The sequence below is a fragment of the Triticum dicoccoides genome, chromosome 2A (assembly GCF_002162155.2).
Source record: "Triticum dicoccoides isolate Atlit2015 ecotype Zavitan chromosome 2A, WEW_v2.0, whole genome shotgun sequence".
Lineage (NCBI taxonomy): Eukaryota > Viridiplantae > Streptophyta > Magnoliopsida > Poales > Poaceae > Triticum > Triticum dicoccoides.
This window is the reverse complement of record NC_041382.1, coordinates 411,818,276-411,842,703: the sequence shown is the minus strand read 5'-3', so window position 1 is coordinate 411,842,703 and position 24,428 is coordinate 411,818,276.

Below are 24,428 nucleotides of genomic sequence, written 5' to 3'. Positions count from 1 at the left end.
CTGGAACTGATTTCTGTGATGAACTACTTTCCAATAAGGGAGACGCTACAGTTACCTCATCAAGTTCTACTTTCCTCCCACTCACTTCTTTCGAGAGAAACTCCTTCTCTAGAAAGGATCCATTCTTAGCAACGAATATCTTGCCTTCAGATCTGTAATAGAAGGGGCACCCAATAGTTTCCTTTGGGTATCCTACGAAGCCACATTTCTCTGATTTGGGTTCGAGTTTATCAGGTTGAACCTTTTTCACATAAGCATTGCAGCCCCAAACTTTAAGAAACGACAACTTGGGTTTCTTGCCAAACCACAGTTCATATGGTGTCATCTCAACGGATTTGGATGGTGCCCTATTTAATGTGAATGCAGCCATCTCTAAAGCATAACCCCAAAACGATAGCAATAGATCAGTAATAGACATCATAGATTGCACCATATCTAATAAAGTGCGGTTACGATGTTCAGACACACCATTACGCTGTGGTGTTCCAGGTGGCGTGAGTTGCGAAACTATTCCGCATTGTTTCAAATGAAGACCAAACTCATAACTCAAATATTCACCTCCACGATCAGATCATAGAAACTTAATTTTCTTGTTACGATGATTTTCCACTTCACTCTGAAATTCTTCGAACTTTTCAAATGTTCCAGACTTATGTTTCATCAAGTAGATATACCCATATCTGCTCAAATCATCTGTGGAGGTTAGAATATAACGATACCCGCCATGAGCATCAACACTCATCGGACCACGTACATCAGCATGTATTTTTTCCAGTAAGTCTGTTGCTCGTTCCATTGTTCCAGAGAACGGAGTCTTAGTCATCTTGCCCATGAGGCATGGTTCGCAAGCATCAAGTGATTCATAATCAAGTGATTCCAAAAGCCCATCATCATGGAGTTTCTTCTTGCGCTTTACACCAATATGACCTAAACGACAGTGCCACAAATAAGTTGCACTATCATTATTAAACTTATATCTTTTGGCTTCAATACTATGAATATTTGTACCACTACAATCGAGATTCAATGAAAATAGACCACTCATCAAGGGTGCATGACCATAAAAGATATTACTCATATAAATAGAACAACCATTATTCTTTGGTTTAAATGAATAACCGTCTCACATCAAACAAGATCCAAATATAATGTTCATGCTCAATGCTGGCACCAAATAAAAATTATTTAGGTCGAATACTAATCCCGAAGGTAGATGTAGAGGTAGCGTGCCGACGGCGATCACATCGACTTTGGAACCATTTCCCACGCACATCATCACCTCGTCCTTAGCCAATATTTGTTTAATCCGTAGCCCCTGTTTCGTGTTGCAAATATGAGCAACAGAACCAGTATCAAATACTCAGGCGCTACTACGAGCATTAGTAAGGTACACATCAATAATATGTATATCGAATTTACTTTTCACTTTGCCATCCTTTTTATCAGCCAAATACTTGGGGCAGTTCCGCTTCCAATGACCATTCCCTTTGAAGTAGAGGCACCCAGTCTTTGGCTTAGGTCCAGACTTGGGATTCTTCACTTGAGAAGCAGCTTGCTTGCCATTCTTCTTGAAGTTCCCCTTCTTCCCTTTGCCCTTTTTCTTGAAACTAGTGGTCTTGTTAACCATCAACACTTGATGCTCCTTGTTGATTTCTACCTCCGTAGCCTTTAGCGTCGCGAAGAGCTCGGGAATTGTCTTGTCCATCCCTTGCATATTATAGTTCATCATGAAGCTTTTGTAGCTTGGTGGCAGTGATTGAAGAACTCTGTCAATGACACTATCATCAGGAAGATTAACTCCCAGTTGAGTCAAGTGGTTGTGGTACCCAGACATTCTGAGTATATGTTCACTGACATAACTATTCTCCTCCATCTTGCAGCTATAGAACTTATTGGAGACTTCATATCTCTCAATTCGGGCATTTGCTTGAAATATTATCTTCAACTCCTGGAACATCTCATATGCTCCATGATGTTCAAAATGTTGTTGAAGTCCCGATTCTAAGCCGTAAAGCATGGCACACTGAACTATCGAGTAGTCATAAACTTTGCTCTGTGAGACGTTCATAACATCTGGTGTTGCTCCTGCAGCGGGCTTTGCACCTAGCGGTGCTTCCAGGATGTAATTCTTCTGTGCAGCAATGAGGATAATCCTCAAGTTATGGACCTAGTCCGTGTAGTTTCTACCATCATCTTTCAACTTAGCTTTCTCTAGGAACGCATTAAAATTCAAAGGAATAGTAGCACGGGCCATTTATCTACAACAACATGGACATGCAAAATACTATCAGGTACTAAGTTCATGATAAATTAAAGTTTAATTAATCATATTACTTAAGAACTCCCTCTTAGATAGACATCCCTCTAGTCATCTAAATGATCACATGATCCATATCAACTAAACCATGTCCGATCATCACGTGAGATGGAGAAGTTTTCAATGGTGAACATCACTATGTTGATCATATCTACTATATGATTCATGCTCGACCTTTTGGTCTCAGTGTTCCGAGGCCATATTTGCATATGCTAGTCTCGTCAAGTTTAACCTAAGTACTCTGCTTGTGCAAAACTGGCTTGCACCTGTTTTATGTGAACGTAGAGCTTATCTCACCCGATCATCACGTGGTGTCTCGGCACGACGAACTGTAGCAACGGTGCATACTCAGGTAGAACACTTATACCTTGAAATTTAGTGAGAGATCATCTTATAATGCTACCGCCGTACTAAGCAAGATAAGATGCATAAAAGATAAACATCACATGCAATCAATATAAGTGATATGATATGGCCATCATCATCTTGTGCCTTTAATCTCCATCTCCAAAGCACCGTCATGATCACCATCGTCACCGGCTTGACACCTTGATCTCCATCGTAGCATTGTTGTCGTCTCGCCAACTATTGCTTCGACGACTATCGCTACCACTTAGTGATAAAGTAAAGCAATTGCACGGCGATTGCATTTCATACAATAAAGCGACAACCATATGGCTCCTGCCAGTTGCCAATAACTTTGTTACAAAACATGATTATCTCATACAACCATTTATATAATCACGTCTTGACCATATCACATCACAACATGCCCTACAAAAACAAGTTAGACGTCCTCTACTTTGTTGTTGCAAGTTTTACGTGGCTGCTACGGGCTTAGCAAGAACCATTCTTACCTACGCATCAAAAACCACAACGATTTTTCATCAAGTGTGCTGTTTTAACCTTCAACAAGGATCGGGCGTAGTCACACTCGATTCAACTAAAGTTGGAGAAACAGACACCCACTAGCCACCTGTGTGCGAAGCACGTCGGTAGAACCAGTCTCATGAACGCGGTCATGTAATGTCGGTCTGGGCCGCTTCATCCAACAATACCGCCGAATCAAATTATGACATGGTGGTAAGCAGTATGACTATTATCGCCCACAACTCTTTGTGTTCTACTCATGCATATAACATCTATGCATAGACCTGGCTCGGATGCCACTGTTGGGGAACGCAGTATTTCAAATTTTTTTCCTACGATCACACAATTTATCTAGGAGATGCATAGCAACGAGAGGGGAGAGTGTGTCTATGTACCCTCATAGACCGAAAGCGGAAGTGTTCAGTAACGCGGTTGATGTAGTCGAACGTCTTCGCGATCCAACCGATCAAGTACGGAATGCATGGCACCTCCGCGATCTGCACACGTTCAGCTATGTGACGTCCCTCGTACTCTTGATCTAGCTGAGGCTGAGGGTGAGTTTCATCAGCACAATGGCGTGTCGACGGTGATGATGATGTTACCAACGCAGGGCTTCGCCTGAGCACTACGACAATATGATCGAGGTGTAAAACTGTGGAGGGGGCACCACACATGGCTAAAGATCAACTTGTGTGTCTATGGGGTGCCCCCTCCCCCGTATATAAAGGAGGGGAGGAGTAGGCCGGCCGGCCACAAGGGGCGCGCCCAAGGGGGGGATCTTACTCAAAGTAGGAATTGGTCCCCTCCTTTCCTAGTCCAAGTAGGAGAAGAAGGAAGAAGAGGGAGAGGGAGAAGGAAAGAGGGGCCGCGCCCTAGTCCTATTCGGACTCCCCTTGCCGGGGGGTGCCACCTCCTGGCTTCTGCCCTCTCTCTCCCCTAAGGCCCACTAAGGCCCATTACTTCCCCGGGGGGTTCCGGTAACCCCTCCGGCACTCCGGTTTTTTCTGAAACCATCCGGAACACTTCCGATGTCCGAATAACATGGTCCAATATATCAATCTTTATGTCTCGACCATTTTGAGACTCCTCGTCATGTCCGTGATCTCATCCGGGACTCCGAACAACCTTCGGTACATCAAATCACATAACTCATAATACAAATCATCATCGAATGTTAAGCGTGCGGACCCTACGGGTTCGAGAACTATGTAGACATGACCGAGACACATCTCCGGTCAATAACCAATAGCAGAACCTGGATGCTCATATTGGTTCCTGCATATTCTACGAAGATCTTTATCAGTCAATCCGCATAGCAAAATATGTTGTTCCCTTTGCCATCGGTATGTTACTTGCCCGATATTCGATCGTCGGTATCATCATACCTAGTTCAATCTCGTCACCGGCAAGTCTCTTTACTCGTTCTGTAATGCATCGTCCCGCAACTAACTCATTAGTCACATTACTTGCAAGGCTTATAGTGATGTGCATTAACGAGAGGGCCCAGAGATACCTCTCCGACAATCGGAGTGGCAAATCCTAATCTCGATCTATGCCAACTCAACAAACACCATCAGAGACACCTGTAGAGCATCTTTATAATCACCCAGTTATGTTGTGACATTTGATAGCACACTAAGTGTTCCTCCTGTATTCGGGAGTTGCATAATCTCATAGTCATAGGAACATGTATAAGTCATGAAGAAAGCAATAGCAATAAACTAAACCATCATAGTGCTAAGCTAACGGATGGGTCTAGTCCATCACATCATTCTCTAATGATGTGATCCAGTTCATCAAATGACAACACATGTCCATGGTTAGGAAACTTAACCATCTTTGATTAACGAGTTAGTAAAGTAGAGGCATACTAGGGACACTCTGTTTGTATATGTATTCACACATGTACTAAGTTTCCGGTTAATACAATTCTAGCATGAATAATAAATATTTATCATGATATAATGAAATATAAATAACAACTTTATTATTGCCTCTAGGGCATGTTTCGTTCAGTTCCCAGCCCCACCTTGAGCCCCAAGCGTCGCCCCGTCCTCCGCGAGCACCTGCGCTCAGAACCATCTCCAGCCGCTCCCCCTGCAGCTCCTCTGCTCCGCCCGTCCTCTGCATCGTGATGCCTGATGACCCACAAGTATAGGGGATCTATCATAGTCCCTTAGATAAGTAAGAGTGTCGAACCCAACGAGGAGCAGAAGGAAATCATAAGCAGTTTTCAGTAAGGTATTCTCTGCAAGCACTGAAATTATCGGTAACAGATAGTTTTGTGATGAGGTAATTTGTAACGGGTAACAAGTAATAAAAGTAAATAAGGTGCAAAAAGATGGCTCAATCCTTTTTCTAGCAAAGGAAAAGCCTGGAAGAACTCTTATAGAAAGGAAAACGCTCCCGAGGACACATGGGAATTATCGTCAAGCTAGTTTTCATCACGTTCATATGATTCGCGTTCGGTACTTTGATAATTTGATATGTGGGTGGATCGGTGCTTGGGTACTGCCCTTCCTTGGACAAGCATCCCACTTATGATCAACCCCTCTTGCAAGCATCCACAACTACAAAAGAAGTATTAAGGTAAACCTAATGATAGCATGAAACATATGGATCCAAATCAACCCCTTACGAAGCAACGCATAAACTAGGGTTTAAGCTTCTGTCACTCCAGCAACCCATCATCTACTTATTACTTCCCAATGCATTCCCCTAGGCCCAAACAATGGTGAAGTGTCATGTAGTCGATGTTCACATGACACCACTAGAGGAAAGGCAACATACATCTCATCAAAATATCGAACGAATACCAAATTCACATGACTACTTATAGCAAGACTTCTCCCATGTCATCAGGAACAAATGTAACTACTCACAAATCATATTCATGTTCATAATCAGAAGGGTATTAATATGCATAAAGGATATGAACATATGATCTTCCACCAAGTAAACCAACTCGCATCAACTACAAGGAGTAATCAACACTACTAGCAACCCACATGTACCAATCTGAGGTTTTGAGACAAAGATTGGATACAAGAGATGAACTAGGTTTTGAGATGAGATGGTGCTGGTGAAGATGTTGATGGAGATTGACCCCCTCCCGATGAGAGGATCGATGCTGATGAGGATGGTGATGATTTCCCCCTCCCGAAGGGGTGTTTCCCCAGCAGAATAGCTCCGCCGGAGCCCTAGATTGGTCCCGCCAAGGTTCCGCCTCATGGCGGCAGAGTTTCGTCCCGTGATCTTGCTTATGATTTTTTCCAGGGAGAAAGACTTCATATAGCCAAAGATGGGCACCGGAGGCCTGCCAGGGGGCCCACGAGGCAGGGGGCGCGCCCAGGGGGGTAGGGCGCGCCGGATGGTGGGTGGCCCCCCTCTGGTGCTTCCTTCGCCCAATATATTTTATATATTCTGAAACTGACTTCCGTGGAGTTTCGGACTTTTGGAGTTGTGCAGAATAGGTCTCTAATATTTGCTCCTTTTCCAGCTCCAAATTCCAGCTGCTGGCATTTCCCTCTTCGTGTAAACCTTGTAAAATAAGAGAGAATAGGCATAAGTGTTGTGACATAATGTGTAATAACAACCCATAATGCAATAAATATCGATATAAAAGCATGATGCAAAATGGACGTATCAACTCCCCCAAGCTTAGACCTTGCTTGTCCTCAAGCGAAAGTCGATAACGAAAAATCTGTCCACATGTTTAGAGATAGAGGAGTCGATAAAATAAAATACGGACATGAGGGCATCATGATCATTCGTATAATAGCAACATATATATATTGTCATATGATTTCTTATGCTAAAGTAACAATTCATTCACAATTTCAAGTATGAATCAGAAACTTCATTGAAAAATAACAAACTACAATCTCAGTCATTGAAGCAATTGCAATTTATCATAACATCGGAAAGAGTCAATATATGAGCTTTTCAACAAGTCCACATACTCAACTATCATTTAGTCTTTCACAATTGCTAACACTCACGCAATACTTATGGGTATGAAGTTTTAATCGGACACAGAGAAAGATAGGGGCTTATAGTTTTGCCTCCCAACCTTTTACCTCAAGGGTAATGTCAACAATAATAGTTCATGAAAACTTACATCCAATTAGCTATATATATCAGGACCTTTCCAACACATTGTGCTTGGTGCAAAGAATTTGGCTAGCATGAGGAGGAAAGGCAAGCTCAACATGCTGGATGATCCATGACAATGTAATTTATTTCGGATGTAAGAAAACATAACCCATTACGTTGTCTTCCTTGTCGAACATCAACTTTTTAGCATGTCATATTTTAATGAGTGCTCACAATCATAAAATATGTCCAAGATAGTATATTTATATATGAAAACCTCTCTTTCTTTATTACTTCCTATTAATTGCAACGATGACCAAAACTATGTTTGTCAACTCTCAACAACTTTTATTCATCATACTCTTTGTATGTGAAGTCATTACTCTCCATAAGATCCATATGATCTCTTTATTTCTTTTTATTCTTTCTCTTCTATTTTATTTTTATTCCCTCAAGATCATAGCAAGATAACCAAGCCCTTGACTCAAAACTAATCTTTATTATATATAGCTGATGGACTCGATTACATAGAAGGATCATAAAGCAAAAGTCAAAACTAAATCATACTAAAACTTTATTCTACTGGATCAAGATATTACCAAAAGTATCGAACTAAGAAAAACGGTAAAGATAAAAGTGTGATGGTGATATGATACCGGGCACTCCCCCAAGCTTGGCAGTTGCCAAGTGGAGTGACCATACCCATACGCAGTGCTCCTTTGGTTGTAGTGATGATGCAGTTGATGATGTAGGCTTGTCGTCCAGCATCGAGCGCAAGAGATGCTCCAACTTACGAATAATGCCCTTGAGTGTGATGATTTGCTCTTACAACAGAATATTTTCACGAGTTAGATACTTGTTCTGCACCCGAGCTATTTCCATCATCTTGAAAGCTTCAATTTTAGTAGGGGTAAGAAGATTGTGATGAGATTGAAGGAGGTCTTCTTCTTCTGCTGCGGGGGCTTGATCCTCCGTTGCTTTATTGATCCCGTCATCCTTGTTGATCTCCCCAGGTTCTTCTCTCTTCAGATCTATCTTCATTAGCCAAGCATCGTCACCCTCATTGTTGGAGGAAGGGTACGGCATGATGCCTAGCCTTGACAACTCTGGCAGAAAACAGCTCGAAACAAAAACAGAGGATAATCGCGTGGTACGGTGGTCAAAACCTTCGAGAGATTATATAATGAATTTTTACCGACCAGAAGAAGTATCGTGCAAAAAAACGGAGTCCGGAGGGCACATGAGGTGCCCACGAGGCAGGGGTAGGGCGCGCCCTCTACCCTCGTGGATGCCTCGTGTCCTTTCCGGTCTGCTTCTTATTTTCCTATTTTCTTAGATATTCCAAAACGGAGAAAATTGCTATTAACTATTTTGGAGTCGGTTTACTTACCGTACCATATACCTCTTCCTTTTCGGAGGTTGAAATGTTCTGGAAGGTGTCCCTTATATACTCCTGCGGGGTTACGGTTTCAATAACATCAGTTTCAACATTTATAGGATTACCTGAGGTATAATGTTTGATTCTTTGACCGTTCACCACCCTCGGATTTGTGCCTTCGAATTTGTTGATTTTTATGGCACTAGAACGATAGACCTCCTCGATAACGTAAGTACCTTCCCATTTAGAGAGGAGTTTTCCTGCAAAAAATCTTAAACAAGAGTTGTATAACAATACAAAATCACCTACATTAAACTCACATTTTTGTATCCTTTTGTCATGCCATCTTTTAACTTTTCTTTAAACAGTTTGGCATTCTCATAGGCATGGGTTCTCCATTCATCAAGTGTACTAATGTCAAATAGTCTCTTCTCACCAGCAAGTTTGAAGTCATAATTGAGCTCTTTAATGGCCCAATATGCCTTATGTTCTAGTTCGAGAGGTACGTGACATGCTTTTCCATAAACTATCTTATACGGAGACATACCCATAGGATTTTTATATGCAGTTCTATATGCCCATAATGCATCATCAAGTTTCTTGGACCAATTATTTCTAGATCTATTAACAGTCTTTTGCAGAATTAATTTAAGCTCTCTATTACTCAGTTCTACTTGACCACTAGACTATGGATGATATGGAGATGCAATTCTATGATTAACATCATACTTAGCAAACATTTTACGAAAAGTGCCATGAATAAAATGTGAACCACCGTCAGTCATTAAGTATCTAGGGACTCCAAACCTCAGAAAAATAACTTCTTTAAGCATCTTAATAGAGGTGTTATGATCAGCACTACTAGTTGGAATAGCTTCTACCCACTTAGTAACGTAATCAACAACAAGTAAAATATGTGTATACCCATTAGAGGAAGGAAACGTGTAACACCCCGAGAATCATGCTACAATAATCACCCCCTAATGGTGGCCATGTCATCATGATTACTATGCACATTGCCACAAAATAAAAAGCAAAGTCAAATTCAAATTTAAATTACAAGTCAAAATAATATTAAACGGTAAAACAAAAATGTTCGTTGGGTTGAAAATAATCATTATATAATTTTCATGTAGAAACTAGCATTATTTGACTGGTTAAAATGCCCCTAAAGTATGTGAAACAGACCCAACAACACCTATCCAACACATTTAAATTCAAACCGAAAATCAAATAATTGTGAATGCCCTCAATACTTTTTGTGCAACCCTAGGATATTACATATCATTTTTGTGCAAAGTTTCATAATAAAAAAATTCATTTGATCACTAAACTATTTAGAAAAACAATAGCTAGATTGGAAAATAGAAAGGATAAAAAAGGGAGAAATCCCCCCCCCCCCTTAACTTAAGCCCAGTACTTTTACTGTACCAGGCCCAGCCAACTGGCCGGCCTTTTCCCCTACCTCTCACAGGGGAGAGGTAGAGCTGTGCGTGCCGGCCATCCATGCCTTCAGGGCCACGTGCCGGCCATCCGCAACCCCCCTCGGCCTACTAAGGTGTCCCCCAGAAACCCTAGCTCGCCCTCGTTCATCCCCTCCTCGATCCCCATCGTCCCTCCTATCCTCTGGCTCGATTTTGAGCTCCCAAGCTCACGCGGTCACCGCTGCCTCGCCGTCGTTGACGCGTCCACCGGCCTCTCCGGCATACGGGAGCACATCCTGGAGGTTCGCAGCGCTCTACCGCGTCCGTTCAGGGCACTGGAACGAGGCGGGGAGCTGCGTAGCCGACGCAGTCTTCGTCTTCTTTGTCTGGACGTCGTCGTCTCACCATCACCACCGCCTCTCCGGTCCACCCCGACCCTCCCCGAGCACGCCAATGGTCTACCTGCGAGCAAATCCTACAGATCCCTCCTTCCCCTGCCTCGTTTCGGTCGCCATTTGCCGTCCCCGAGCACATCCAACCTCACGCGTACGCGTACATACGTGCGTGCGTGAGCTGCTGCTGTGTACTACTGCCAGTGCGCGGCCGCCCCTGGCCTCGCCTCCGCCTGCAGTTGCTTGCTGGACATCGCCTAGCGCCGCCCCTGCTGCCGCCCGCTTCCTAGCGTAGCCCCTGTTGCTGCCTTCTGTTTCTGCCGCTGCTTAGCTGCTGCCCTCTGTTGCTTAGCTGCTTAGCTTCTGCCGCTGCTGTTATTGTTACTTGTTGCCGCTGCTGTGCGCTACTTGCTACTGCTAAGGGCCACGGCGGCCTTGCTATGTGTGTGGGTGGGCACAGCCACCACCCACCAGTGGCCGGCCGTGCAAATTAGATTAGAGACTAATTAGTAGTACTAGTTTAGTGCTAAGTTAGTCTAGTAGTAGATGACATGTAGGGCCCCACTTTAAATAAGTTAGATTTATTTATTTGTTTAGGTAAATAGTCTATGACATGTGGGCCACACATCCCCTTTTAACTAGTCAACCCGAATTAGAATAATATGTTAATTCTATAAAATAAATTAAACTTTAAACATTAATATAAAATAATTGGTAACTCGGATGGAAATACTTTGTACATGAAAGTTGCTCAGAACGATGAGACGAATCCAAATACGTGGTTCGTTTGTCCACCACGCGTTCCTAGCATAGCGAACCTACAACCGTCCCCTTCCGGTCCATCTATCCGAAAACACCGAACATCGAGAATACTTTCCCGGATGTTACCCCCTTCGCCGGTATCACCTATCCCTGCGATGGGTTACCCCTAGCACAACATATTGCCGCGTCTTGCTTTGTGTTACATTTGATTGCTCTGTTATTGTTGCTACAGTTCTTACCTTTACCTGCTATATCCTAATGCTTAGTATGGGATGCTAGTGTTCCATCAGTGGCCCTACACTCTTGTCCGTCTGTCATGCTATACTACTGGGCCGTGATCACTTCGGGAGGTGATCACGGGCATATACTATATACTTTACACTGTTATATTACCTGTGGTACTGTTCGGAGTTGGGGGCTGAAGGGGCAGGTGGCTCCATCCCGGTAGAGGTGGGGCTGGGTTCCCGACGGCCCCCGACTGTTACTTTATGGCGGAGCAACAGGGCAGGTTGAGACCACCTAGGAGAGAGGTGGGCCTGGCCTGGTCGGCGTTCGTGGATACTTAACACGCTTAACGAGATCTTGATATTTGATCTGAGTCTGGCTACTGGCCTATACGCACTAACCATCTACGCGGGGACAGTTATGGGCACTCGACGTCGTGGTATCAGCCGAAGCCTTCATGACGTCAGCGACTGAGCGGCGCGCGCCGGGTTGGACCGCGTAACGCAACTTCCTTTGTAATGGAGGTTGCTAGGTCTGCTCTCCGGCTGCGTACGCAACATGCAGGTGTGCAATGGGCAATGGGCCCAGACCCCTGTGCCATAGGATTTAGACCGGCGTGCTGACCTCTCTGTTGTGCCTAGGTAGGGCTGCGACGTGTTCATCTTCCGAGGCCGGGCATGACCCAGAAAAGTGTGTCTGGACAAAGGGGATCGAGCGTGTTGGGAAATGTGGTGCACCCCTGCAGGGAAGTTGATCTATTCGAATAGATGTGTCCCTCAGTAAAAGGACGACCCGGAGTTGTACCTTGACCTGATGACAACTAGAACCAGATACTTAATAAAACACACCGTTCCAAGTGCCAGATACAACCGATGATCGCTCTCTCACAGGGCAACGAAGGGAGGATCATCGGTTAGGATTATGCTACATGATGTTACTTGGTGAACTTACCATCTAGTCTCTTCTACATGCTGCAAGATGGAGGTGGCCAGAAGCGTAGTCTTCGACAGGACTAGCTATCCCCCTCTTATTCCGGCATTCTGCAGTTCAAGCCACATATGATACCCTTATTCCATTTGATACCAATGCATACATATATAGTGTAGCTCCTTGCTTGCGAGTACTTTGGATGAGTACTCACGGTTGCTTTGCTCCCTCTTTTCCCCCTTTCTATACTCGATTGCTGCGACTAGACGTTGGAGCCCAGGAGCCAGACGTCACTGTCGATGACGACTACTTCTACTCGGGAGGTGCCTACTACTAGGTGCAGCCCGCTGACGACGATCAGGAGTAGTATAGGAGGATCCCAGGCAGGAGCTCTGCGTCTTTTTTGATCTGTATCCCAGTTTGTGCTAGCCTTCTTAAGGCAAACTTGTTTAACTTATGTTTGTACTCAGATATTCTTGCTTCCGCTGACTCGTCTATGATCGAGCTCTTGTATTCGAGCCTTCGAGGCCCCTGGCTTGTAATATGATGCTTGTATGACTTATTTTATTTGTAGAGTTGTGTTGTGATATCTTCCCGTGAGTCCCTGATCTTGATCGTACATGTTTGCGTGTATGATTAGTGTATGATTAAATCGGGGGCGTCACAAGTTGGTATCAGAGCCGACTGCCTGTAGGAATCCTCCTTCCACACTTCTTGGCCGAAGTTGAGTCTAGTCATTGAAAAAGTTTTTACTAACATGGCTGTGCGGCTTACGGGCCCACGTCGCCATTGGGTGGTATTAGGATCTTTTACTCCTCGATCTTTACTCTGGGACTCTGAACTCTCTTCTACTCGGGTTAATGAATTTACTAAAATCTAACTTTAGGTTCTCGAAAATACTTTCTCCCGGAGAGCCCCTTCAGTCCAGATGATCGCCAACTGCACCAGAAGATTTCGAAGATACCCTTCGATATTCTCTCGAGACCTTGTGCATGTTGCTTTTGCAATTCCCTACCACCAAAATATCCCTATGGATAAATACTTACACCTGTCGTGCTTACTTTTATTCCCATTCGATCTTGTTATTACAAGATACCCCGAGAATACTTTGTGCCTACTGCCTTGCAGTTCTTTGCCACCTAAATACCCCTACGAATAATTTCTCGCCCTTACCGAGTATCCGCTCATCCCTAGTTGATTCTTGTATTTCACAAAAGTCTTTGAAATACCATTTGATCTTCCGAAAATCCTGAGCAGCCTATTGATCTTGAAATTCTTGCTTGCTTGCATTGTGGTCAATCCCATAAGTCTCATAATCTTGTTGACATCCCTTGTCTTTATTATCTTAAGTCTGTTGATTCAATATGTTGATCATGCTCGCATTCCTCAGTCGAATCCTAGAATTCATCCTTCTGGCTCAGACGTTATTTTAAACATGAGCTGGATCTCGACCAATCAAATTGTCGTTGATTGTACCCCTAAGGCTATTCAACTTATCCATCCCTAATCAGAGCATTGCTTCTGATCCCTTGTCTTGGAATTCATAATTCCTTTGCATTTGAGCTTTGAGTTAGTCATTTGTTTCTATAATCCGATGCACTTGCATTCATTCTTCGTTTGATAGAGTACCGAAACTCACATCAGCTCCGTTGTAGACCACCAGACCTCTTGTTGGATTATTATCCGACAGTGTCCTTCATATTCAAATAACCTTCTGAGCCTTTCCATGAATATATAAAGCCTTTGTTAAATTGTATCCTCTGTTTTCTCAACCATGCTCTGTTTTTGAGCTGGTGGTATTTACTATTGAAGCTTGTGGTATATGTTTCCATGATACCCTGACGGGTTGAACCTATGCCTTCCTTAATATGTGTGAACTCGAAAGTTTCACGAGTCATACTCTTCTGGTATTTTGGTAGATAAAATTTCAACACTGCAACTTCTTCGAAAGTGACAGGTGAATGGAAGGTTATACATTGAAGAAGTGGGAGTCGATCTTGAACTTTGTGTTCATGCCCATGGACACGATGTACATCCTACCATAGAAGCTTCTTGTAATTATAACTATCTCGTTGATATAATATCATCTGGTATCTGTGAATCGATCCTATTCAATCGTGGTGTCGACCATATTTTCTCTTTGATCCCATTTCTTGGACGAGTTAAATCACTTTTCTTTTGCAACTCAATACACCAGTCCAGCCTCTCCTTTGATCTACCGTCGAGTATTACCCTTTGGTATCTCGATAATATCTAACAACTATGTTGCATCTTACGAGTCGTCATCAGCTATTATTTCTCACTGATTCCAAAATTTCATGGGTTCTGAGTTGCTAGCCTCTCAGGAACACCGGTAAGTGAATCGATTCAACACTCTGGTTTGATAACCCTAAGTAATTTTCGTTGCTTATGAGTTTATTAATCCTTTAAGTCTTTCCTAGCCTGATCGGCTATATCGTTATCGTGCTAAATTTTAACCGTGCTACCTGGCCCTTCTTCCCGGAGCACAATTTTCGATGATGAGCTAAGCTTACGCCGCTCTTCCTCGTCATATAATTTTGCCTTGAACAACAAGCTAGATTTAGAGTTTGTGTGGTACCCATGGTTCCAATAACCTTTCGCTTCATCATTCCTATTGACTTGATGTCATCGCCGACTGATTACATCTTCATGAAATCTCTCGACAACTGTGTCGTGATCATCATCAACATCCTAAGCTCTTCCAAGATATATATCGAATTCTTGATGGGTAATACCATCCTTGCCCCTCGATGATTCGTGTTATCACCGACCACTTTATTGACTTCCGTTCAACACAAACTTGTTCGCGTTTTGTGTTATACCTTGAGATCCTTGCTACCCAGCAGTTGTTCTTCTTTACCTTGGAAGTATTACCATCTTTTATGTCAAGGAAGTCGTGATAATTTCGCCACCTCTTTAAGAATTCTTGATACTAGTAATACTTCTTGCCATCTCCATTCATTCCTTGGTCCCCGTGTTGTTTCTAACTGGAAAATCTACAATTGAACTATGATGTGTGACTTCAAAAACTTCTAGCAACACTATTGCTTCGATGTTAATGGTCCATATTTCATTCTTAGACCATTGGTGATCGAATCACCATTCTAACATTTATCATGCTACCTAAACCCATATTTCGGGTGCACCTTTCAACCAATGTTTAATTGTGTGTGTTTTCCTCGAATATACCTCATTATGTCATTTGATCTGACAAATGTTATCTCCTTATTCACATAACTGTGGAAATCCATCTTTTGAAAATCTCAATGAATTGTTACTGAGTCCATCAGCCACCTCCTCACCCTTTCCTTGGTTTAATCATGAACTCTTGTTGTGGAACTCTCTTCCATAGTTCAATTCCCGAGAATCTTACAATGTCATCTCGACAATTTGTGTTGCACCTTTCTTCTCACGCATCCTAAGTCTGAGTTATCCTGACACCAACCAGATCTGAATCTCGGTCAGATATGATGGTTGGAACATATTTCCAAGAGTTATAACATTGGTATTTATGTGACCTGGTAAGGTGATGTCGTGCCTAACACACCTGGACGGAGGCCCTATTGTTATAGCTTCCTTTTTAGAAAGGATATCCATTCTTCCATGAGGAAATTTTAGAACTTATTCTACAAGTTGTTCCTGATGGATCCTTCGTGCGTCCAAATTCTGAACCTTACTTGATGACCATGTCAAATGCTATGTCGGAGCATGTCTGTGGTACTCTGATCATCGATAAGAACATTTTGAAGCACCATGCTAAATTTCGTTTATCAATTATTCAAACACCGTTGTTTGGGTAATGTCATGAACTTCCTCTTCCCTTACCTAAATGGTTTTCTACGTTATATCCTGTCATGGATATCATGCTCTGCTTGTCCTTGGGAAGGATATACCCCTGGAATATGTGTTCAAACACATTTTCCTTTCCATTGTTTTGTTTAATCTTTCTTGTGATCTATATGATCTAAGTAGTAATAATTTACTGCTTATGTAAACACCTCGATGTACAACTCTGTCAGTAAGACCCTGTTGCTTTTGTTGATGGCATTCTGGTAACCACCGATGGACGAGAACTTTGCCTATTGGTCCGCCTCGTTCAACAAGCAGGAAGATGGTTCTCTTCGTCCCTCGCCCTTGGTACCAACGTTGTTGCCAACATAGCTGGCAGGCTACCCTCTGACATGCCTTGCTATCCTGACCGTGCAAGATGTCAGGCCCCTTTTTAATTTTAACCCACATGGTGAGCCCATAACCCACAGTTCCACAGGATCGAAACCTGACTCTCTTGTACGCCCCCTGTTCCCAAGGTTGTTCCTCGCGCATGGCCCCGTATGCAATTCACGAGCCACCTTCCGAGAGATCATCAATTCTGGTATCAGACACAATACTTATTCTCGCTGTTTTGAATCCACTTTCACGCCTGTTTCAGGCATCGAACGATTGCCTGCCCCTCGAAACTTCTTATGGTACCTTCTTATTTTTCTCTCATTTTTTCTTAAGATCAATTCGAGAGTTACTTTCTACCACATTCCCTGAGTTATCTATCAGTTAATCAACCTTGTAGAGGCCCGTTCTTCCAAAAGTTACCCCTTATCAATTTTCGTAAGTACGATGAAGTTTCCGAAGAAAGGATGACGACTTCATCATGATGACATGAAGCAGAGAAATGAAGACATCAATGAAAGGGATCACCGTTTTTGAAAAGAGCAGCCAAGAGTGAAACGATCTGTTAGAATTTCGTAACCAGAACTTTCCCCCTTACTCCACCTCTTAAATCTCGGGACGAGATTTCTTGTAGTGGAGGACATTTGTAACACCCCAAGAATCATGCTACAATAATCACCCCCTAATGGTGGCCATGTCATCATGATTACTATGCACATTGCCACAAAATAAAAAGCAAAGTCAAATTCAAATTTAAATTTCAAGTCAAAATAATATTTCTTTAAACGGTAAAACAAAAAAGTTCGTTGGGTTGAAAATAATCATTATATAATTTTCATGTAGAAACTAGCATTATTTGAGTGGTTAAAATGCCCCTAAAGTATGTGAAACAGACCCAACAACACCTATCCAACACATTTAAATTCAAACCGAAAATCAAATAATTGCGAATGCCCTCAATACTTTTTGTGCAACCCTAGGATATTATATATCATTTTTGTGCAAAGTTTCATAATTAAAAAAAATTCATTTGATCACTAAACTATTTAGAAAAACAATAGCTAGATTGGAAAACAGAAAAGGATAAAAAAGGGAAAAATCCCCCCATTAACTTAAGCCCAGTACTTTTACTATACCAGGCCCAGCCAACTGTCCGGCCTTTTCCCAGAGCCGTGCGTGCCGGCCATCCATGGCTTCAGGGCCACGTGCCGGCCATCCGCAACCCCCCTCGGCCTACTAAGTTGTCCCCCAGAAACCCTAGCTCGCCCTCGTTCATCCCCTCCTCGATCCCCATCGTCCCTCCTATCATCTGGCTCGATTTTGAGTTCCCAAGCTCATGCGGTCACCGCTGCCTCGCCATCGTTGACGCGTCCACCGGCCTCTCCGGCGTACGGGAGCACATCCTGGACGTTCGCAGCGCTCTACCGCGTCCGTTCAGGGCACTGGAACGAGGCAGGGAGCTGCGTAGCTGATGCAGTCTTCGTCTTCTTCGTCCGACCGTCGTTGTCTCACCATCACCACCGCCTCTCCGGTCCACCCCGACCCTCCCCGAGCGCGCCAATGGTCTACCTGTGAGTAACTCCTCCGGATCCCTCCTTCCCCTGCCTCGATTCGGTCGCCATTTGCCGTCCCCGAGCGCATCCGACCTCACGCGTACACGTACATACGTGCGTGCGTGAGATGCTACTGTGTACTACTGCCAGTGTGCGCCCGCCCCTGGCCTCGCCTCCGCCTGCAGTTGCTCGCTGGCCATCGCCTAGCGCCGCCCCTGCTGCCGCCCGCTTCCTAGCGTAGCCCCTGTTGCTGCCTTCTGTTTCTGCCGCTGCTTAGCTGCTGCCCTCTGTTGCTTAGCTGCTTAGCTTCTGCCGCTGCTGTTATTGTTACTTGTTGCCGCTGCTGTGCGCTACTTGCTACTGCTAATGGCTACGGCGGCCTTGCTATGTGCGTGGGTGTGCACAGCCACCACCCACCAGTGGCCGGCCGTGCAAATTAGATTAGAGACTAATTAGTAGTACTAGTTTAGTACTAAGTTAGTCTAGTAGTAGATGACATGTAGGCCCCCACTTTAAATAAGTTAGATTTATTTATTTGTTTAGGTAAATAGTCTATGACATGTGGGCCACACATCCCATTTTGACTAGTCAACCCGAATTAGAATAATATGTTAATTCTAGAAAATAAATTAAACTTTAAAAATTAATATAAAATAATCCGTAACTCAGATGAAAATACTTTGTACATGAAAGTTGCCCAGAACGATGAGACGAATCCAAATACGTGGTCTGTTTGTCCACCACACGTTCCTAGCATAGCGAACCTACAACCGTCCCCTTTCGGTCCATCTACCGAAAAACACCGAACATCAGGAATACTTTCCCGGATGTTTACCCCCTTCGCCGGTATCACCTATCCCTGCGATGGGTTACCCCTAGCACAACATATTGCCGCGTCTTGCTTTGTGTTACATTTGATTTCTCTGTTATTTATTGTGTTCCCCATCCGTTACTTCTTTCTGGTAGACTCCGAGACCGCTGCCGATGTCCGTGTGTTCGACTACATCGACGATGACCCTTCCTTCTTGCCAGAGCAACCAGGCAAGCCCTCCTTGATCACCAGATATCGCCTATTCCTTCTCTCTACTACTTGCATTAGAGTACTGTAGCATGTTACTACTTTCGGTTAATCCTATTCTGCTGCATAGCCTGTCATTATTGCTACAATTGTTACCTTTACCTGCTATATCCTACTGCTTAGTATAGGATGCTAGTGTTCCATCAGTGGCCCTACACTCTTGTTCGTCTGCCATGCTATACTACTGGATCGTGATCACTTCGGGAGGTGATCACGGGCATATACTATATACTTTACACTGTTACATTACCTGTGGTACTGTTCGGAGTTGGGGGCTGAAGGGGCAGGTGGCTCCATCCCGGTAGAGGTGGACCTGGGTTCCCGACGGCCCCTGACTGTTACTTTGTGGCGGAGCGACAGGGCAGGTTGAGACCACCTAGGAGGGAGGTGGGCCTGGCCCTGGTCGCCGTTCGCGGATACTTAACACGCTTAACGAGATCTTGGTATTTGATCTGAGTCTGGCTACTGGCCTATACGCACTAACCATCTACGCGGGGACAGTTATGGGCACTCGACGTCGTGGTATCAGCCGAAGCCTTCGTGACGTCAGCGACTGAGCGGCGCGCGCCAGGTTGGACCGCGTAACGCAACTTCCTTCGTAATGGAGGTTGCTAGGTCTGCTCTCCGGCCACGTATGCAACGTGCAAGTGTGCAATGGGCGATGGGCCCAGACCCCTGCGCCATAAGATTTAGACCGGCGTGCTGACCTCTCTGTTGTGCCTAGGTAGGGCTGCGACGTGTTGATCTTCCAAGGCCGGGCATGACCCAGAAAAGTGTGTCCGGACAAAGGGGATCGAGCGTGTTAGGAAATGTGGTGCACCCCTGCAGGGAAGTTGATCTGTTCGAATAGCCGTGTCCCTCGGTAAAAGGACGACCCAGAGTTGTACCTTGACCTTATGACAACTAGAACCAGATACTTAATAAAACACACCCTTCCAAGTGCCAGATACAACCGATGATCGCTCTCTCACAGGGCGACGAAGGGAGGATCATCGGTTAGGATTATGCTACACGATGTTACTTGGTGAACTTACCATCTACTCTCTTCTACATGCTGCAAGATGGAGGTGGCCAGAAGTGTAGTCTTCGACAGGACTAGCTATCCCCCTCTTATTCCGGCATTCTGCAGTTCAGCCCACATATGATACCCTTATTCCATTTGATACCAATGCATACATATGTAGTGTAGCTCCTTGCTTAAGAGTACTTTGGATGAGTACTCACGGTTGCTTTGCTCCCTCTTTTCCCCCTTTCTATACTCGATTGCTGTGACTAGACGTTGGAGCCCAGGAGCCAGACGTCACTGTTGATGACGACTACTTCTACTTCTACTCGGGAGGTGCCTACTACTACGTGTAGCCCGCTGACGACGATCAAGAGTAGTATAGGAGGATCCCAGGCAGGAGGCCTGCGTCTCTTTCGATCTGTATCCCAGTTTGTGCTAGCCTTCTTAAGGCAAACTTGTTTAACTTATGTCTGTACTCAGATATTGTTGCTTCCGCTGACTCGTCTATGATCGAGCTCTTGTATTTTAGACTTCGAGGCCCCTGGCTTGTAATATGATGCTTGTATGACTTATTTTATTTGTAGAGTTGTGTTGTGATATCTTCCCGTGAGTCCCTGATCTTGATCATACACGTTTGCGTGTATGATTAGTGTACGATTAAATCGGGGGCATCACAAAACGGTTCCATATAATCAAAGCCCCAAACATCAAATGGTTCAATAACAAGTGAATAATTCATAGGCATTTCTTGACGTCTCCTAATATTACCAATTCTTTGGCATTCATCGCAAGACAAGACAAACTTACGGACATCCTTGAAGAGAGTAGGCCAATATAAATCGGATTGCAATACCTTAGGTGCAGTTCTGTCTCCAGCATGGTGTCCTCCATAAGCCTCAGAGTGACACTTGCATAGGATCTGTTCCTGTTCATGCTCAGGTACACAACGTCTAATAACACCATCTACTCCTTCTTTCTAAAGGTGTGGGTCATCCCAGAAGTAATGTCTTAAATCATAGAAAAACTTTTTCTTTTGCTGGTATGTGAAACTAGGTGGTATAAATTTAGCAATAATGTAATTAGCATAATCAGCATACCAAGGAGCAATACGAAAAGCATTTATGACAGCTAATTGTTCATTAGGAAAGCTATCATCAATAGGTAGTGGGTCATCAAGGACATTCTCTAACCTAGACAAGTTGTCCGCAATGGGGTTCTCAGCTCCTTTTCTATCAATAATATGCAAATCAAATTCTTGTAGTAAGAGAACCCATCTAATAAGTCTCGGTTTAGCATCTTTCTTTTCCATAAGATATTTAATAGGAGCATGATCAGTGTGAACAGTTACTTTAGAATCAACAATATAAGGTCTGAACTTATCACAAGCAAATACAACTGCTAAAAATTATTTTTCAGTAGTAGCATAATTTCTCTGGGCACTGTCTAGAGTTTTACTACCATATTGGATAACATTTAATTTCTTATCAACTCTTTGTCCTAGGACAACACCTACAACATAATCACTAGCATCACACATAATTTCAAAGGGTAAATCCCAATCAGGAGGCTGAACAATGGGTGCGGAAAGCAAAGCTTTCTTAAGTATTTCAAATGCTTGTACACAATCATCATCAAAGACAAAAGGAACATCTTTTTGTAAGTGATTAGTCAGAGGCCTGGAAATTTTTGAGAAGTCTTTAATGAACCTCCTATAAAAACCGGCATGACCAAGGAAACTTCTTATACCTTTAATATCCTTAGGACACAACATCTTTTCAATAGCATCAACTTTAGCTTTATCAACTCAATACCTCTTTCAGAAATTTTATGCCCCAAGACAATACCTTCATTAACCATAAAGTGGCACTTCTCCCAATTCAAGACAAGATTAGTTTCTTCACATCTCTGGAAAACTCGATCAAGTTTGCTTAAGAAATCATCAAAAGAAGTCCCATATACAGAAAAATCATCCATGAATACCTCAACAATCTTTTCACAAAAGTCAGAGAATATAGCGGTCATACATATTTGAAAGGTAGCAGGTGCATTACATAAACCAAAAGGCATATGTCTATAAGTGAAGGTACCAAAAGTGCAAGTAAAGGTGGTCTTTTCTTGATCCTCTTTTGACACACGTATTTGAGAGAAACCAGAATAACCATCTAGAAAGCAAAAAATGTGTATGTTTAGATAATCTTTCTAGCATTTGAACAATGAAAGGTAGAGGGTAATGATCCTTTTTAGTAGCTTTATTCAATTTGGGGAAATCAATTACCATTCTATAACCTGTAACAATTCTTTGTGGGATCAATTCATCTTTATCATTAGGAACAACAGTAATACCTCCCTTCTTAGGGACACAATGGATAGGACTTACCCACTGACTATCAGCAACGGGATAAATTATACCTACCTTCAGAAGCTTTAGTATTTCTTTTCTTACCACTTCTTTCATCTTAGGATTTAACCATCGTTGGTGATCAACAACCGGTTTAGCGTCTTTCTCCAATTTTATTTTGTGCTGGCATAGAGTGGAACTAATGCCTTTAAGGTTATCAAGAGTATATCCAATAGCAGCACGGTGCTTCTTCAGAGTTTTCAGTAATTTCTCTTCTTCCTGCTCTGAAAGGTTAGCACTAATAATTACAGGATATATCTTCTTTTCATCGAGATAAGCATATTTAAGAGTATCAGGTAATCGTTTAACTCAAACACGGGATCAACCTTGGGTGGAGGAGCATCCCCTAAGATTTCGACAGGCAAGTTGTGTTTCAAAATAGGTCCCTGTTTAAAGAATACTTCATCTATTTCCCTTCTTTCATTCATAAACATACCATTTTCATGGTCTAGCAAATATTGTTCTAAAGGATCATTAGGAGGCATGACAACAGAAGCAAGACCAATAATTTCATCTTTACTAGGCAATTCTTTATCATGTGGTTGTCTACAAAATTTAGCAAAATTAAAATCATGAGACATATCCCCTAAACCAACAGAAACAATATCCTTTTTGCAGTCTATCTCAGCCTTAATAGTATTCAAGAAGGGTCTACCAAATATAATGGGACAAAAGTCATATTGTGGGGAATCAAGAACAAGAAAATCAGCAGGATATTTAACTTTCCCACACAAGACTTCAACATCTCTAACAATCCCAACCAGTGAAATAGTATCTCTATTGGCAAGCTTAATTGTAACATCAATACCTTCTAACTCAGCAGGTGCAATATCATGCATAATTTCTTCATATAAAGAATGAGGTATTTCACTTGCACTAGCACCCATATCACATAAGCCATGATAGCAATGATCTCCTATTTTAACAGAAATAACAGGCATGCCTACAACATGTCTATGTTTATTTTTAGTATCAGGTCTAGCAATTCTAGCAGCTTCATCACAAAAGTAAATAACATGCCCATCAATATTATTAGACAAGAGATATTTAACCATAGCAATACTAGGTTCAACTTTAATTTGCTCATAGGGTGTAGGTGTTCTAGTATTACTCTTATGAACCATAGTTGAAGCTTTAGCATGATCCTTTATTCTAATAGGGAAAGCTGGTTTCTCAATTTAAGCGGTAGGAACAATAGGATCAACATTGTAAGTGATAGTCTTTTCTTCAACTTTAATAGGTTCAACTACTTTTGCTTCAATGGGAGGATTATATTTAAACCACTTCTCCTTAGGGAGATCAACATGAGTAGCAAAGGATTCACAGAAAGAAACTACTATCTCAGAGTCAAGCACTACTGGAATCAGCTACTTTGCCATCTGCCAGCTCTTTGCCATGAGCTACCCAAAAGCAGACGGCAAAGAACTGGCTGATGGCAAAGACCTTCTTTGCCATCAGCCAGTTCTTTGCCGTCGGCTAGCTGACAGCAAAGATTCTTTGCTGTCGGCTAGCAGACGGGAAAGAGGGAGGGGGCCCCACTGACGAGCTGCTTAAAAAAAACTTAACGGCCCCCCCTCTTTGTCGTCTGCTAGCAGACGACAAAGAGCAAATAAGCAAACGGCAAAGGGGGCGGACAACAAAAATTTAACATAACGTTAACGGCCGCGCCCCACCCCGCCCCCTCTCTCTCTGTTTCTCTCCCTCACACGCGCACCGCCGCCCCCACCACTCGCCGCCGCCCCGTCGCCCCACCACCCCGCTGCCCCACCGCCCCCCGCCCTGTCGCCACTGCCACTTGGCGCCGTCGCCCCGCCATCC